We start from the raw sequence: 15175 nt of genomic DNA on the forward strand, positions 1-15175 counted from the left end.
AAGGTTTGTCTCTACCACCTTTTGCAGAAGAACTGGTATGTGCTAAAACATCTGAGGGAACCGGGAGTGTTCCTAGCCCTGGGCACAGCTCTCCATGCATTTAAAAATAAAAACTGCTGACATTTCTTTCAGCTGTCCTTAGTGTGAATCAAAGCTCTGGTTTCCAGTATTTCTCAGCGCTGACAACACCAGGCTGGGCAGCAGAGATATTTTAGCCCTGCATACAGGATTAGTGGTGTCTTAGGGAGGAAAATGAGGCACCTTGTGTTCCAGCAAATGAGCAATTTCCCGTTCACTGAAAACAGTCTGGTGTTGCCTGGTGGATGGTTCTGTGCTGTACGAGGCTTTTGATCTGCAAGTGCTGTCGATCACCTGCAAGCTGAGGAGCTGCAAGAGGGTTGTCCTTGCTGGTAACTTCGTGCTCATTTGGCTCAGGGAGCTTCTTCCAAAGACTGCTCAGTGCAGATTGTGTGAGTGTCTTTGGGTGTAGGAACTCCAAATGTATAAGGGAATTTACTTAACTAATCCCCTTCCCCTTTTAGAACGTGATAACTTAAGCTTGGTCCCAGGGTACCCCAAACCCTAAACAAGGGGTTCAGGTGGGATTTTGGAGACAGTTGCCTGTGGTGCAAATACTTTGCTGTTTTCTCTGGTTTTAAAACCTCTTCATGCTCCACGACTTTCTTCCTGCGTGCTCCCCTTGCCTTTGGTCTGGCAGCGTTTCTGCAGGCAGAGCTGTTGAGCCACTTGGGGTGAAAGATGCAACAGGAACACAATAAATCATCCCCTTTGTCCTGGGATCACCCCTTGAGCTGCACCCAGTGCGTGCTGGTTTGGGTGGGGAGAGTGGAGGAGCCTCTCCCAGGAGGGTTCTGTAGCCAGTCACAGGAATGCTCTCAGGGAACATTGCTGGAGGTATTAATGCAGGCCTTTACCACATCATCTTAGCAAACCATTTTCTCCAATAAATGTGACGAGCTGACCTGCGGCTTCCATAGGAATTTGTCCCTGAATCCTGGAGGAGCTCAGCACTGGGAGGCGTTGGGGAGGCTGACACTGCTGTTTTGGAAACCTTGGAGGTGATTGCCAGGGAGAGGCATATGAGCAAATTACTTCCTTCTCCTTCAGACGTGTGCAATTTGTAACTGTTTGGCTAATCTGATTATCTCATCTTGCCTAGGATGACAAATGGGATAGATAGCTGTGCTCTGCTCAGTTGGTCCTTTTGTGCCAAAGGAGCACATGACCTTACTTTGAAAGAGTAAACTCCTGCAGGAATAAATACAGTAAAGAGAAAAATGCAGCTTTCTCTACTTTCCCCTGTGACAGGCTTCAAAAACTTGTCCATTATTCTGTAAAACAGTGTAGTTATAATCTGTCTGTCAGCATGGAACTGGAAAATATTTCCAGCTCAAAATAACCTCCACAAAGAAAATAGCTTCCATGTGATCCCCTATTCAGAGGAAAGCTACTGGACTTTAGTCATAAATAAAGATTCCAACCAACTTTGGTGCTTTAAAGAGCAGTAATGGTTGTCCTAAATTTGACTTTACCAAGTGCACTCTCCTGCACAGTCCTTTGCTTTGGTCAAGTCAACAGAGCAAGTTTCACATCGGCTTCTCTTTATTGCTGCTGCTTTCAGTTGCTTTGAGAGTGGCTTCAGTGGTGTGAAATGCAAGGAAAATTTTCCAAAATGTAATTATTGAGCCATCACCTAGTTGGCAAGTCATTTTCAAAGCTTGCCATTGTCCTTTTGTCCTCTTTATCATTGCTGGGGAAAAATGCATTAACCTGTGCTTGAGAAGGCAATGATTTGCTTGGTTTTTGATGCAGTCAGAGCTATTTATTTTGTCAGTGGGAGATGCTTCTAATGTATTTAGCACTAAATCATCCTGAAGCCAGGTCTCTGAACAGCTCTTGCTCGTGTTCTTTCTCCTGATGGGGCTGTCGGGATGTTGTTGCTGAATGTGCAGAAGAGAATGGCCATTCTTCTTTCTCTTCTAATTTCAGAGATCAACAGGGAACAACTGCATTGCATTTTTAGAAGTAACAGTTCTGGTTAGTTTGGAACTTGGAAGTTTTCTCTCCCATTAGCTAATTAGGACTATTATACTCAATTGTCATTGTTGTCACTCGGTATTTTTGAGAATCAAGGGTGAAAAGTGACTGTATAAAATGAAACTCATCAACGAGGCTCCCTGAGCTTATTGTGAGTCACCCTCGCTGATTTTAGTGCCAAAAATAAATCTTCTGTTACAACTGTTGACTCCTGCAAGCCCTGCAGTTACTCATTGCTGCTGGTTTGTGTCTTGGGAAGAGCCACTGCCACCAACATGAGGCCAGGGAGGGATCTCACCCACAGCTGGCTCCTGTCAGCCACTCTTTTCTTCTCTCCACCTCTAGCCTAGGATGAGTTGTTCAACTTTTACTACCTCTTGGATTATTTTGCTGTTTATCAATTTTATTAAAAATGCTGAATCCAAATAGTGCTGTCCTGAGGAAGGAGGGGCAGCTGGTTCTTGGCAAAAGCTTGTGTTTTAGAGGGAGAACAGAGAGAATAAGGTCTTGGATTTACATAATTATTGATGCCTTTTTTTTTTTTTTTTAACTGAAAACATGAACTGCACACCTGAGCAGCTGAGATAATCTTCTGGCAGTGGTCTGTGTAATTAAAAAAAATTGTTAGCAGCTTGCCACTAAAAGTATGGATTGTTAGTGCTGCCATTGCTTATGCTTTGCTTTTCTTCCTTGTAATTATCGTGACTGGTATTTTTAGGGCAGCTTTGCAGCTTGTCTATTTTCTCCCAAGTTGGCTAAAAATGCTGGTCTCACGTGACATGATAAATATTCTCTTGGAAACTAATGCTGTATATATCCTGAACTTCCTGTTCTGCTGATGTCTGGATGCATTCCTGAAAACTGCAGGAGCCACAGGAAAGGTGTCCCTTTTTATTGAAGCCTGGCCATGTGACTGTTAATTGTCTTAAGAGTAGCTTGAATGGTCTCTGCAGATAAATCTTAGCCTGGAATGTTTTTGTTTGCTTTAGCTTTTGGGGTGGTATTAGCCTTAGCTGTAACCTCTTTCAGTTTCTATTATCTTTTAATAAGGACTTCCTAGAGCTCTGATCTGCAGAGAAATCCATGCAGAATCCAGCAGTGGCTGCAGCAGCGGGGCTGACTCGGAGCACGGGGCTGCTGCTGTGCTGCTCTGGCGTGGAGCTTCTCCCCTCAGTGCTCCAACTTTCCCCCTGGACTCACAGGGCCCTTCTCACTGATTTATTGAGCTGTAGGTGCCCTTACAGGAGCTTTACTGTGTCCTCTGTGTCTCCAGGACACCTGGCTGCACCTTTCTCAGAGGTGCTGAGAACTGCACGGTGCTGGTGCTCAGCCCCAGGTTTGTCCCTGTTGTCCCTGTCTGAGCTCCTGCTCCTGGGCAGGTCTGTGGAGCCTCAGCAGTGGCTGAACACCCACCCAGAGGGAGGCACTGCCTGTGTGTGACCCGTGGTGACAATGCTTAACCCAGAAAATCAGGGCTGCGGTGGGAACCTTCTGGTAAAATCGTATATCCTCTTTTCAATGACACATTGCAACTCCAAGCAGGCTGTGAGGTGCTGGTGGGTAATCCTTGGGTGAAACAGAATCATCATCATTTGTGAGCTCTTCCAGGCAAGGTGCAGCTCATGGATGAGCCTTGGCCATGTGTTTGGGCAGTGCTGATCCCAAGGTTTCCTACCTGGCTTTTGCAGGATTTTACTGTGTGCTGTCACTGCTGGCATTGTTGGGGATGCTGCTGCCAAACACCTTCTGGAACCCCTGAAAGACCAAGGCCCTGTTTGTGTTGTTGATTTCTGGACTTTGCTGTCATTCAGGATTTTCACTTACTGACAAGCAAAATAAAAGCAAATTTGTGGAAGAGCAGAAATGGAACTTTTAGGCTAATGAAGCTGTATTGTGTCTGACAAATGGGTGGCTAATCTGCTGGAGAAGGGGGAGGGTTGACTTTTAATGAGAACTTATTACATTTGAATAGCTGTTAAATTGCTGTATTAATAAAGTGGACAATCGTCTCTAGCTTGTCTCCTTAAAGTATCCTTTTAATTGAGAAGCCCCTTTAATCCATTCTTTAAAAAATTAATTAACATTTTGAAAAACACTTCTTTGACTGTGGTGGCCTGGTTCACATTAAATTGGGGTTATGTCATGACTGCTTCCTTATGTACTTTAGCTGTAATTTATGGACTCAGTGGATAACACTAACTTCGTAAATAAGAGCTGAACACTTCTAAGAACAAGACTAATGGGCTGACTTTTTTGGTCACAGTTCTTTGAATTGGCAGCAAACAGAAGAATAGAAATGAGATGAGAAAACAGGGTCTGGTGCCTGGAGTGAGAACTTTCATATTATTTTCAGTTCAGCTCCTGATTGTTTTGACTGTGAGCCAGCATTTGCAGTGAATTTTGGACTAAACTATCCAAACCTTAATGTCCCTCAGATTTTGCATCACTTGTAGACTGAAGGCATCTCTTTTTGCACAGACTAACTGTTCTTTTCTTCATGCCACATTGTGATTTAGCCGGAAAGTTGATGTCCTTTGGCTCCTGTGTTACACTTTGTGGGTGTGCCAAACCCTCCAGTTTGGGTGGTTTTGACTTCCCCTCTGCCAGTTCTGGGGTTTTTGAGAGGGTGTCCCTAGGAGCAGCAGACATGTGAGCTCTGGATGTGGCCATCTAAGAAAACCCAGCCCCTGAATCAGGTCACTGTTTACAAAGCAGATTTATGTCAGATATAAATACAGCTGTAATGCCCTTTAGCAAAGGGCACGTGGGGCCGTGCAGCTCTCCTGCAATCCGAGAGCTGGCAAAGCTGGGTCAGCCAGGATGGAGAAATCCCCAAGGTGTGAAACAACTGGCCAGGCCCTGGCAGGGGCTGGAAATCCGGGACAGGGAACTGCACCATCCCTGAAACCTGAACTGAAGGGATTGGACACTTTCTGCTCCGTGCTTTGCTTCCTCAGCTGCTCTCAGGCTGGAGCAAGGTTTCCATCCCATGGTGCATTTCAAGAAAAGGAAAATTTTGTGCCTGAACCCTTAATAAGCTTGCTTTTGTAATATTGTCTTGTAAGGGACATTTCAAAAAAAACCAGCCCTGAAACAATTTGGGTATTTGTAGGGGAACAAAGAAGAAGTTTATTTGAATGAGTCTTGCAGGCCAGGAAACAGATTTTGTTACTTTTATTTTAATTTATATCAAATTGCTTTCTTTTGACCCACATGTACAGTATGACACCTTGTTGCAGGACACCCTGATGGACTTGTGAAGCTGAATTTGTAGTTGGACGAGTGGCTGAAATCCCATTTAATTTGAGGAATAAAACCACACACGAGTCCTCAAGGAACAGGAGAATTCCACCCTTGGGAAAGCTCTCTGCTTGCTTTCTTGGGCTGAAACCACAACTTGTGCTCTGTGGCTGTTAAATGCTTTGATACATGCAGAAATTTTCTGTAGAAAAGAGAATTGTTTCCTGGAGAGAATTCTGAGTGAAGGCAGATCTTGGCTGTCTGAAACCAGTGGTGGTGGGAAGGGCTGTGGGAGGAGTTCAGCAAAATGGGTCAGAACTAAAGGCCAAAGATTTGCTTCAAAGTTTTGTCTTGTGGATTTGACAGCTGAAAAGTGAGTTTGGGTTGTGATGCCCGAGATATTAATGCAAAAATTGGGTTCAGAGCACCACTTAATTACATCTGAGAATATTTTCCCCAGCAAGGATTATTTGCGTGGGGTTTGGGGGATACTGTTGTAAGTGAGGGTTTGAGCATCTTTTGATCTTGAGTAGTTTCTTTCTGTGTCATTTGTAGAAACAGGAGCTCCGTAGCCCTTCTAGAAGAGGGAGGGTGAGTGTTTGGTTGTGGCCGTGCTGGTCTGAGTGGCCTGGGCAGCTCTGCCAGGCTGAATTCAAGTTACTGCATCAATCAAACCTGCATCTACCAAGATTTCAACAAAACAGAAAAGTTCTTGAAGCTTCCATGTGCTTTCCAAGGGCTTGTCTGGGAGTGGGTGAGATGTGTGCTGAGGACGTCTGGGCTCTTGGGGAAATTTGATATTTTCAAGAATCGTTTTATTTTCTGCAGAAATTACTGATCTCTTGAAAGGCAGTTGGTAAGAAGAAAAGAAAATCCTTCACATTTCTTTCTTGCAGAATTGTGCCAATTATCAGGAAAATTGAATTTGCTTGAGCTACTCCACTCCCTCCTCTGATTATAAAAAATTATTTGGTGGAAAAAGTTGGATCCAATCTTGAATCTGCTCTATCACTGAGTCTTTCTTGGATATTGGACCAGATAATTTTCCTCCCTATGTCTCAATTTCCCTGCAAATAAGGGATAATGATGGTTGTCCCTGAGGCCAGGGCAGAGGTTTAATGAATCCCTCAAGCACTGGGAGCTGCTGCAGGGAGCCCCAGCCAGGCACTCCTGCTCCTGTGGCTCTGCTCTGGTGGTGATTCAGAGAATACTTATTTCCCTTTCCTTGCTAGTACCTGCATTTATGTCCTTAGGTACCACTCCTGTCCTTAGCTCGGGTGAATTCATCATTTATTATTATATTTTTAAGTCCTGGATTCAGTTTCCAGTTTCAGCTATGTTTGAAATGAGCGTAGTGTGCCCTTTGGGTTGTGTTTTTCCTGGAGCGGGCAGAGTGGGGAAGGAGCACGTTGGGTTTTCCTGGAGGAGGTGAGAATGGGGGATGTGGATAACCCCTGCCAGTATCCCTGGGGTTTCCTCTGGCCTGAAATGGTTGTTCCACCCTGCTTTGGAAGCACACACAGAGCTCCTGGGCGTTGTGGAGGAGCAGCAGCTGGATCTGGGGCAAAGCCAAAGCTCTGGTGCCATCAGCAGCTCCCCAGAGAGGAACCTGGAGCTGCCTGTCCCAGAGCCCTGGAGCTGGGACTGTCCAAGTGACTGACAAAGCTTTGTCCTTCCTTAGACTTCTCAAAGAGGAACAAGGGACAGAAATGACCCAGCAATTTGTTACCCAGACTAAAGAAGAAACAGAACTGGTCTGGCACTTCAGCCTCCTCTGCCTCAGCTGGAAAAACCCTGGAACCCTCTAAATGGCGTGGGTGGTATTTAGAGGCTGGGTGTTCCATGTTGTGGTTAAGGATGATTTGCAAAAGCAGTAAGATGTGATGGTTTAAAAATGCACCATCACTCCGTATGTGGGATGGGGAATGGTAGAAGGGAAGAAAAACCACCAGCCCCAAATGTGCTGAATAATGAACTGAAAGTGGTTATTGATTAGCTGTGCACTTTCATTACCCTGCTGTAGTCCAAGAGCAGTGAGCGATTCTTTTTTCTTTATTGAAAAAAAAAAAAAAATTCAAAGGGCTTATGAAATATTTATTGTAATTATTTGCAAGATCAAAACTCCAAAGAAATTACCCAGCCACAGAAACCTTGTTAATCTGTTGGTGTTATGGATGAAAGACGCAACAGAGATATTAAACATTTACTGCTCTTGTGCAAAATGGCCCTGTACTTTCCACCTCAATTGCACCATTATTCATCAGCCTTCACTGCTGTGTCTGTCTTGCTCCCCATGTAAGAATTTTAGGTGTCATTACAAGTTTCTTCTGATGGAGTGGGACTTATTTTCTTTATCCCCATTTTGCCTTCAGGCGAGGCAAGTCTCAGCCTAATGAAACCAGTGTGAAGTATTACAGTGCTCCAGCAGTGCCTTTGCAATGGTACAGTGTTTTCCTCCATGAAATAGTCTTTTAAACCAGCTTTGAATGCTCATTTCCTGTTCCACATGATATTTGCATAAGCGAGGGAATAAAATGTGATTTCCGTCAGGGCTGTAACTACTGAAAAAGTGGAGTAGCTGTTGATGACCCTTTTCAGTTTGAATAGGGAGTTACTGAGGAAGCAATCCAGGGTCTGGCCGATGTTGACTCAAATCCCAAAATTGCATTTTTGCGTTTCAAAAGCAGGTTTAGTGGATCTGCAAGTATTTGGAGATAAAAATTCAAATTAACATTGAGAAATAGCCTGAAATGGGCTGTAGGTTGGAAAGATGAGTATAAAACCCAATGAATAAGCTATAAAATGGGGAATGAGTGTTGTGGTTGCCGTTCCAGGGAAGATGGGATATGGGTTTGGGACTGAGTGGTTTTCAAGTGCCTTGTGCAGAGGGGTAGGAACAAGAGTCACAGGAAAGCTTTGGACTTCAGCCTCCCTGCTCTGAATTCCTTACTTTCATGCTTAGTGACTGGTAAGATGAAAGAGTGGGAGCTTTCATGACTGTCTGCTCTTGATGTTTTAATAGAAAACTGTGATTTCCAGTGCAGCTGCTGATGGAGAGAAAGAGAACAGGGATGGTGTGGACGTGGACATCAAGAGCCTGGATGGATTTGTGGTTGGGATTTTAGTACTTAATACATGTGAAGCCTTGACCAGCTGGTGGGAACTGCACCAAGCTCCTTTGCACTCCCTCTCCTGAGTTCTGTCAGGAAGAGGGATTGTAGCACCCGGAGCTGTAAAGTGTAAATGCAATAACCTCCCAGGGAGGCTACCTGGGAAGTTAAATATGTTTATTTTGTTTTTAGACTTGGCCTGCCTCCCATCTCCCTTCACTGCTGCCCACAGTGTGCAGGCTTCTGCGTGCCAGTGGCCCTTCAGACTAATGGATGTGCCACCAACCAGAGAAAAATCCTGTCCAGGCTGTTTGCCTGTGGCATTCCATAGATTTTTCTTTACAGTAGCTTAATGAGCTGCCAGCAATTTTCAGTCTGTTTTCAGCCAACACGCTGTACTTGCCACATTGTCAGTGCTGCTTTTATTTTTGTTTCCCTCTCTGTGTATATATATGTATGTCTATATATATGTGTCTATATATAAAATATATATTACACATCTATATGTATCTGTGCGTGTAATGTTGGCCTGTTTTCAGTGGATAATGCTGAGTTTTGGACTAAGAGCAGCTCCATTAAAAGCAGGGTCTGTCCAGGTCCTTTAGCTCACCAGGCTCTGCAGCCTGGCCACAGGACACTGGGGTTTGTGCCTGCTCTCCTCATGCAGACTACTTGGAAATGTTTAAACTTTAATGTCAGCGTTCTTTTTAATATTCATCTTTATCCCCAGTATCAGCAAAAGGATTAGAGGCTGGTTTGTCTTTCCCTCTGAACTCATCTGTGGCTCAAGTGTGCTTATTAGTTCTTTTAATGGCTTCTTTATTAGTTTGTTATTGCATAACCTCCAGGCACGGCAGGATTTGAAATGTTAATTTTTCAGCCAAAGTTCAGCTGATGGACTTCACCTGATCCCCCTGGGGTCGGTGTGCACGGGGAGGGCTTTGCACCACAGCATCCCTTACAAAGCAGAAGGAAGGGAGTCAGTTTTTCCTCTCCCAGGTGTTAAAGGAGTAATAGGAATGGAAAGTATAAAAAAAACACTACAATATCTGGGAATATTTAAGCAGAAAAGGTGATGGGTGTTGTGCACACTTTGCTGTGGTGTTACTTTCCCCCCTCCCCTTCCCCTCACGTTGCTTTGAGCCAGTATTTGGCTGCCCAGTGAACTATAACAAGATTTAATAGCTCCAGTGTCGCTATATTGTATTTGGACTGCTTCCATCCTTCAGTTGCAATAAACGTCTGCTTTACAATGAGCTCTTAAATTCTATAAGTGACGTCAAATTGTATCTAATAATGGAAAAAAGATCAAGTACTGTAAATGCGACTTGTTCTCCCTGTCTTACCAAGCTTGTTTGTCCTCAGCCCCTCGCTGTGCTGCTGTCCTCGAGAGCTCTGGAGCTTGTCCTACACCTGGAAAAAGCTGATTTCCACAAACGCCTGTGTTTTCCTTGTCCTGCTCCTCCCTCCCCTGTCCCCTGGCTGTGTTGCAGGCAGGGCCAGCCCTGGGGAGCTCCAGCTGCTCCGGCACTGAAGGACTGCTGCAGTTTTGCAATGTGGGCACTTGTTGTTAGCTGCTGATTCACTGTCAGATGGGATCTAAGCTCTGTCGTGAAATTCAGATGTGCAAACATCTGCACGGTGATTTTTCTCTCTGAAGATGTGACAGATGAGACTGGCGATTAAGATGAACGTCCCCGCCGAGAGTAATGACTGACACAGTGGCCGTGGAGCCAAGGGCGTGTGAACTTTTAAGGAGCTTTAACTTTTGATCTATTTTTTGTCTCCTGAGGCCTGATGAGTTTTTAAATCTGCTTAGCTGTCAGTGAGCAGGTACAGCCCACACTGTGAAAACTGAAAACTGCTGATTTTAAAAAGCTCATCCTGTCTCTTCAGTTTAGTGCACGTGCATGTGAGACAGTTTTGAGAGTAGTGATGAGTGTTTTGTGGCCACAAAACTGCTAAATAGAAATATTGAGGCTTTTTAATCTTCCAGTGTAGAGATGGCTTGAAACAGTCCCACTGGAGAGATCACTTTGGTGGGGTTGGGTGAGGAGGGGAGGGAAGTGAATGATAAAATATGAGCACTCATTATTCATCACCTTGGAAAAACCTCATTGTGTTTTCCCCTTTCTTTACACAGTAGTGGTCAGTCATGAGAGACTCATGGTGACACTTATGCTCCAGACTGGAGTGTGCTGAGCACTCACAAACAGAGAAGTTCCTCTCTGTCCTGTGGTCCTCCCGTGGAGCTGGCAGTGAGATGTGGGCAGGACAATTGCCAGGCCGTGCTGGTCCCGGGGATGGATCTGGGGCTGTGTGTGCCACAGCTCCTGGAGAGGGCTGGGCAGGCAGGGCTGAGCGAGGGTTGACAGCCAGGCTCTGTAGATGCTGGTGGAAGGTTTCTGAGAGGCAGGGACGCTGAGGACCAGCAGGATCAGAGTGAGAGGGAATGGTCTGTGCAGCACTGCCACTCTGGACAGATAAAGCTGAGCAAGACCGCTCCGGGCCAGGAGGGAAACTGCCGCATTAATCAAGGTGTGAGCACCGAGGCTGCCTTTGAAAACTGCTGACTTAGGCCCTGGGAATCCATTTCCCATTTATGCTGCAGCTTCTAAAGGCATAAATAAATGCAAGCACAGTGAGAATGCAGCGCTTCCAGTCATGGGAGAGCGCTGTCCTCCTGCAGGGAGCTCTGCAGGAGAGGGAAGGTGGCCGGGCTGCTGAGCCTGGTGTTGCTTCCCAAAGTCCAAGTGTTTGATCCACTTGGGATCAGTGCTGACATCTCTTTGATATCGCTTTCTTCAAGGAAGCATCTTCCTGGGGGATAAAGGCGATGTAGAGAACCTAAGGAAGGTCTGTAGGGGAGGTAGGTGAGGTCTCCAGGTAATGCCTTTGCTCATCCTTTTGCTGTTACAGGTTTGGTTTGGTTTTCTTACAGTTGTTCCTGTTATGTTAAATTTCTTGGTGATGTGAAAAAGTTGCAAAGAAAATTGTTCAATAGCTGAGTCAAGGATATTAATCCTTAGCTCATGAGTGTGCTCTTTCTTAGAATTGACTTTTCTCAGCTTGTGCAGAGAGCACAGCCCTGAGCAGGCAGTGGGTGATCAGAACCTGAGACCTGGGGCTGGGACCTGCTTCTGCTACCAGCTGCTGTGTGACCCTCCATGATGGGTTTTCCTTTTAACTTTATAATGGCTAAAATGAACCTCCTGTGTGAGGCTGGAAAAAGCTCATTAGAGTTGCTCTCTGTGTCTGGGGCCTTTTCTTCTCTGTTGTAAAAGGGATGCAGCAGCCATGGCCCGAGGTGGGTTCCTGCTGCTGGGGCGTTGTCACTGCAGCCCTGAAAAGCCTCTGCTCAGCAGCCTGAGCATGGAAAACGTGAGCTGGTCAAAAATTAGTCATTGAGGTGACAGCGGGAAGAGTCATAGCAGCCCTTTTGTAGCCTGAACCCACGGCGTGAGTGGTTCTCCTGCCCTGAACCACCGAGGAGCTGGGGTTCCTGCTGTCACACTCACTTTCCATCCCCTCAGGGCCAGCCTGGGAAGCCTGGCTGGGATTTGGCCTCCAGCACTTCCGTAGCACAGTTTAATCACCCCTCACAATTAATCCCATTCCTTAATTACACACTGTCAGTTGTTATCAGCCCTTTGCTACCTCCTTTAGTACCAGGGAGGCTGCCCCAACACTCCTGAAGTGAACACCAAGTTCATGGGCTAAATGGAGAGATTCTTCTGGATCTCTTGGTCTATTCAGCTTCTGCAGATCCAGATAATCCTGCCCTGATTTTAAAGCACGGGTGCTTTTTTTAGGGAGTTTGTTGTTGTGAGGGAGACTGTTAAAATTGGAAGTAAATGCAGCAGGCTGTGCATGAGCCTTCAGACACTGCCTGGAGCAATGGCTCAGAGGTGGACCTGACTCATCGCAGCAGGATATTGACTCTGCAGCATAATTATGATGCTTTGAGAACCTGATTTTAAAATAATTGAGGTATAAAATTATGCGCCTGGCTCTCACAGTTACTACAGCTCTGGGTATAAATTGAATAACGGGCTGTACAAATGTGCCACTTGGCTATAGCAGGAACAGCAGCGAGTCTGGAAATGTCCTGCGTCACCGCTGTTTTCCTCTTGCTGGGAAGCTGGCTGCAGGCTGAGGTTTGCAAACAGCCTCTGGATCTTCCAGGGGTTTGGCAAATCCATGGGAAATCCAGCTTGGTGTAGCCAAAATCCAGTGGTGAAGCCCTGGCTGTTTGCTAATCCCAGCATGTGGAGCATCTCAGATGCCTCTGGCTGCTTCTAGCAGTGGGCTGGGTACAGACAAGTGCCATGGACACAGCTGGGGTTGGCACCTGTTTTCCAGAGCTGTGTGGTGGCTCCCCTGCTTCCTGAAGAGCTTTTTCCAAACTGCAAACTTACCTCAATAATTTCCTTTTTTTTTGTGGGTCTGGCTGAAAACCAGGCAAACAAGTCAAGTTTGTTCTCTTGTGCCTTCTTCAGGGTCTGCTGCTGCCTGCAGTCCTGTGGGCTGAGCCCAGACATTTCTTTTTAATCACTGACCACAGGGAAGGAGAAACCTGAAGGGAGCTTCACACTGAACCCTCAGCTCCTGTAAAAGCTGAGCAGGAGCAGGAGCCAGTGCTGTGACCAGACAGGCTCTGCATGCCAAGGCTGCTGCTGTGCCTGCTTGGAGCCAAAATATTGGGATTTTTGGTCTGTAATAAAATAAACCCTCTTGTGTCTCAGCCATCTGAATTATTACCTGACTGGCACTTCATTATAAACACATTTTTTTCCATGTTGGTACTGGTTTCTTGCCATTTTACTGCTTTTTAGGTTCTATTTTTTGGTTTATTCATCTCTTCCAATCAATAGAAATATCCTGTTTTTAGCAAGCAGCAAGGGCAGATGTGACTGATGTCCTTATAATGGAGCAGAATCACTTTCAGAGCATTTGGGGAACAAGGGGAGAAGCTTTTAAATCTAATTTTCAAAGATCTCTAAAGCACAACAAACTGCTCAAGATGTGTAGCTGAGTCTCCCACTGCCATTAGCTCCAAGAGCTGGAATCCTGGAGTTCCACCATTGCAGGTCTGATCCTTGAGCTCCATCCTGTGCTGGTAACTGTTGTTCCTTGCCGTGACACTAATTAAAAACCACTTAATGAGATGATCTCCACCAGTTCTGGAGGATTAGGTTGATGGAGGAAATCTTGCACGTGCGTGTGGACGCACACAGATCTCGGCAGTGTGGGGAAGCAGAGTCTTCCCAGGATTATTCTCTACAGGCTTTGCCATAGCAGAGACTTTTTTATCCTCCCCTCCACTAGCACAGATTGCTCTGACAGCAATAAAATGCGGCAGAGAATCGAATTTGGAAATAAATTGTTTAGATGATGCAGCACCAGACAGATCACTATTCCAGAAGAGTCGGTGCAGGATGGATTTGTTTTAGTGCCAGATTGGAAATGTGGCGGTCGCAGGGAGGCGAGCTGGGAGCACTGTGGCATGGGCTGGGTGTGCCTGGGCCAGTGAGCCCCGCGCAGTGTCCCTGGGCAGTGTCCCTGGGCAGTGTCCCCCGGGCTGTGTCCCCCGGGCAGGGTTCCCCTGGGCACTGTCCCCTGGGCACTGTCCCCTGGGCAGTGTCCCCCGGGCTGTGTCCCCGGGCTCTGTCCCCTGGGCTCTGTCCCCTGGGCACTGTCCCCTGGGCACTGTCCCCTGGGCAGTGTCCCCCGGGCTGTGTCCCCCGGGCTGTGTCCCCTGGGCTGTGTCCCCCGGGCAGTGTCCCCCAGGCTGTGTCCCCCAGGCTGTGTCCCCAGGCAGTGTCCCCTGGGCACTGTCCCCTGGGCACTGTCCCCTGGGCAGTGTCCCCCGGGCTGTGTCCCCTGGGCAGTGTCCCCTGGGCAGTGTCCCCTGGGCAGTGTCCCTGGGTTCTGTCCCCCGGGCACTGTCCCCCGGGCAGTGTCCCCCGGGCAATGTTCCCCTGGGCTCTGTCCCCTGGGCTCTGTCCCCTGGGCAGTGTCCCTGGGCAGTGTCCCCCGGGCAGTGTGGGCAGTGTCCCCCGGGCAGTGTCCCCCAGGCAATGTGGGCAGTGTCCCTGGGCAGTGTCCCCTGGGCGGTGTCCCCGTGTGTGCCAGCACTGGGGCAGCTCTGGCAGACACATCTCATTAAACCTGGGTTATAAACACTGAATGCTGTCCCTGGTTGCCCTGTGACCATGGGCATGTGGTGGAACCTCTCTAAACCTCGTAAAAGGTTGGTGAAGTGTTGTGCAAACACCGCCTGGCACTAAGGGCTGTTGATAGTGGTGCGGTTTCCTGGTTCCCACATCATGGTTTAATCCACAAGATAAATCAGTTGGGTTTATTCTGTTGGTTGTTTTCACCAGTCACAGGGTTTGGAGCTGGTTTGGCTCCAGCAGCTCTCTCTGGAGACATCAAATAAAAGGCACAGCAGAAAGGGAGATTTTGGTGACAAGAAGGAACCAAGTGAATGCTTTGTGTGCTGTGAGAGCCACCAGATCCTGCCAAGCCTGACTTGGGCTGATAACAGACTTTGCTTCTTGTGTCCTCTTTTCCTTACCCCCCTTCCTCACATAAAGTTAATGTCTTCTTTATCCCCAGTGTCCATAGGGGGTATTAAAGGTATTTGAAAAGTTCCTGCTTTGACCTGTGGTGTGGTAAATGCTCTATTCCCTGATTTCTTAACCAGTAATTCTGTTACAGTGCCTTGAGGTGGGGTATGATGGGATTTTTCTCTGTTGCAGTTT

The 15175-nt window shown here is 46.8% G+C and overlaps 1 protein-coding gene across 6 annotated transcripts in view; it reads left to right on the forward strand.

Annotated features, from left to right (window-relative positions):
• The window catches only part of PITPNM2 (phosphatidylinositol transfer protein membrane associated 2), a 122176-nt gene that overhangs the window by 46101 nt on the left and 60900 nt on the right, over window positions 1–15175 (forward strand). The window lies entirely within an intron of this gene.

Source organism: Prinia subflava, chromosome 19 (genome assembly GCF_021018805.1).
Source record: "Prinia subflava isolate CZ2003 ecotype Zambia chromosome 19, Cam_Psub_1.2, whole genome shotgun sequence".
NCBI classification, from domain to species: Eukaryota; Metazoa; Chordata; class Aves; order Passeriformes; family Cisticolidae; genus Prinia; species Prinia subflava.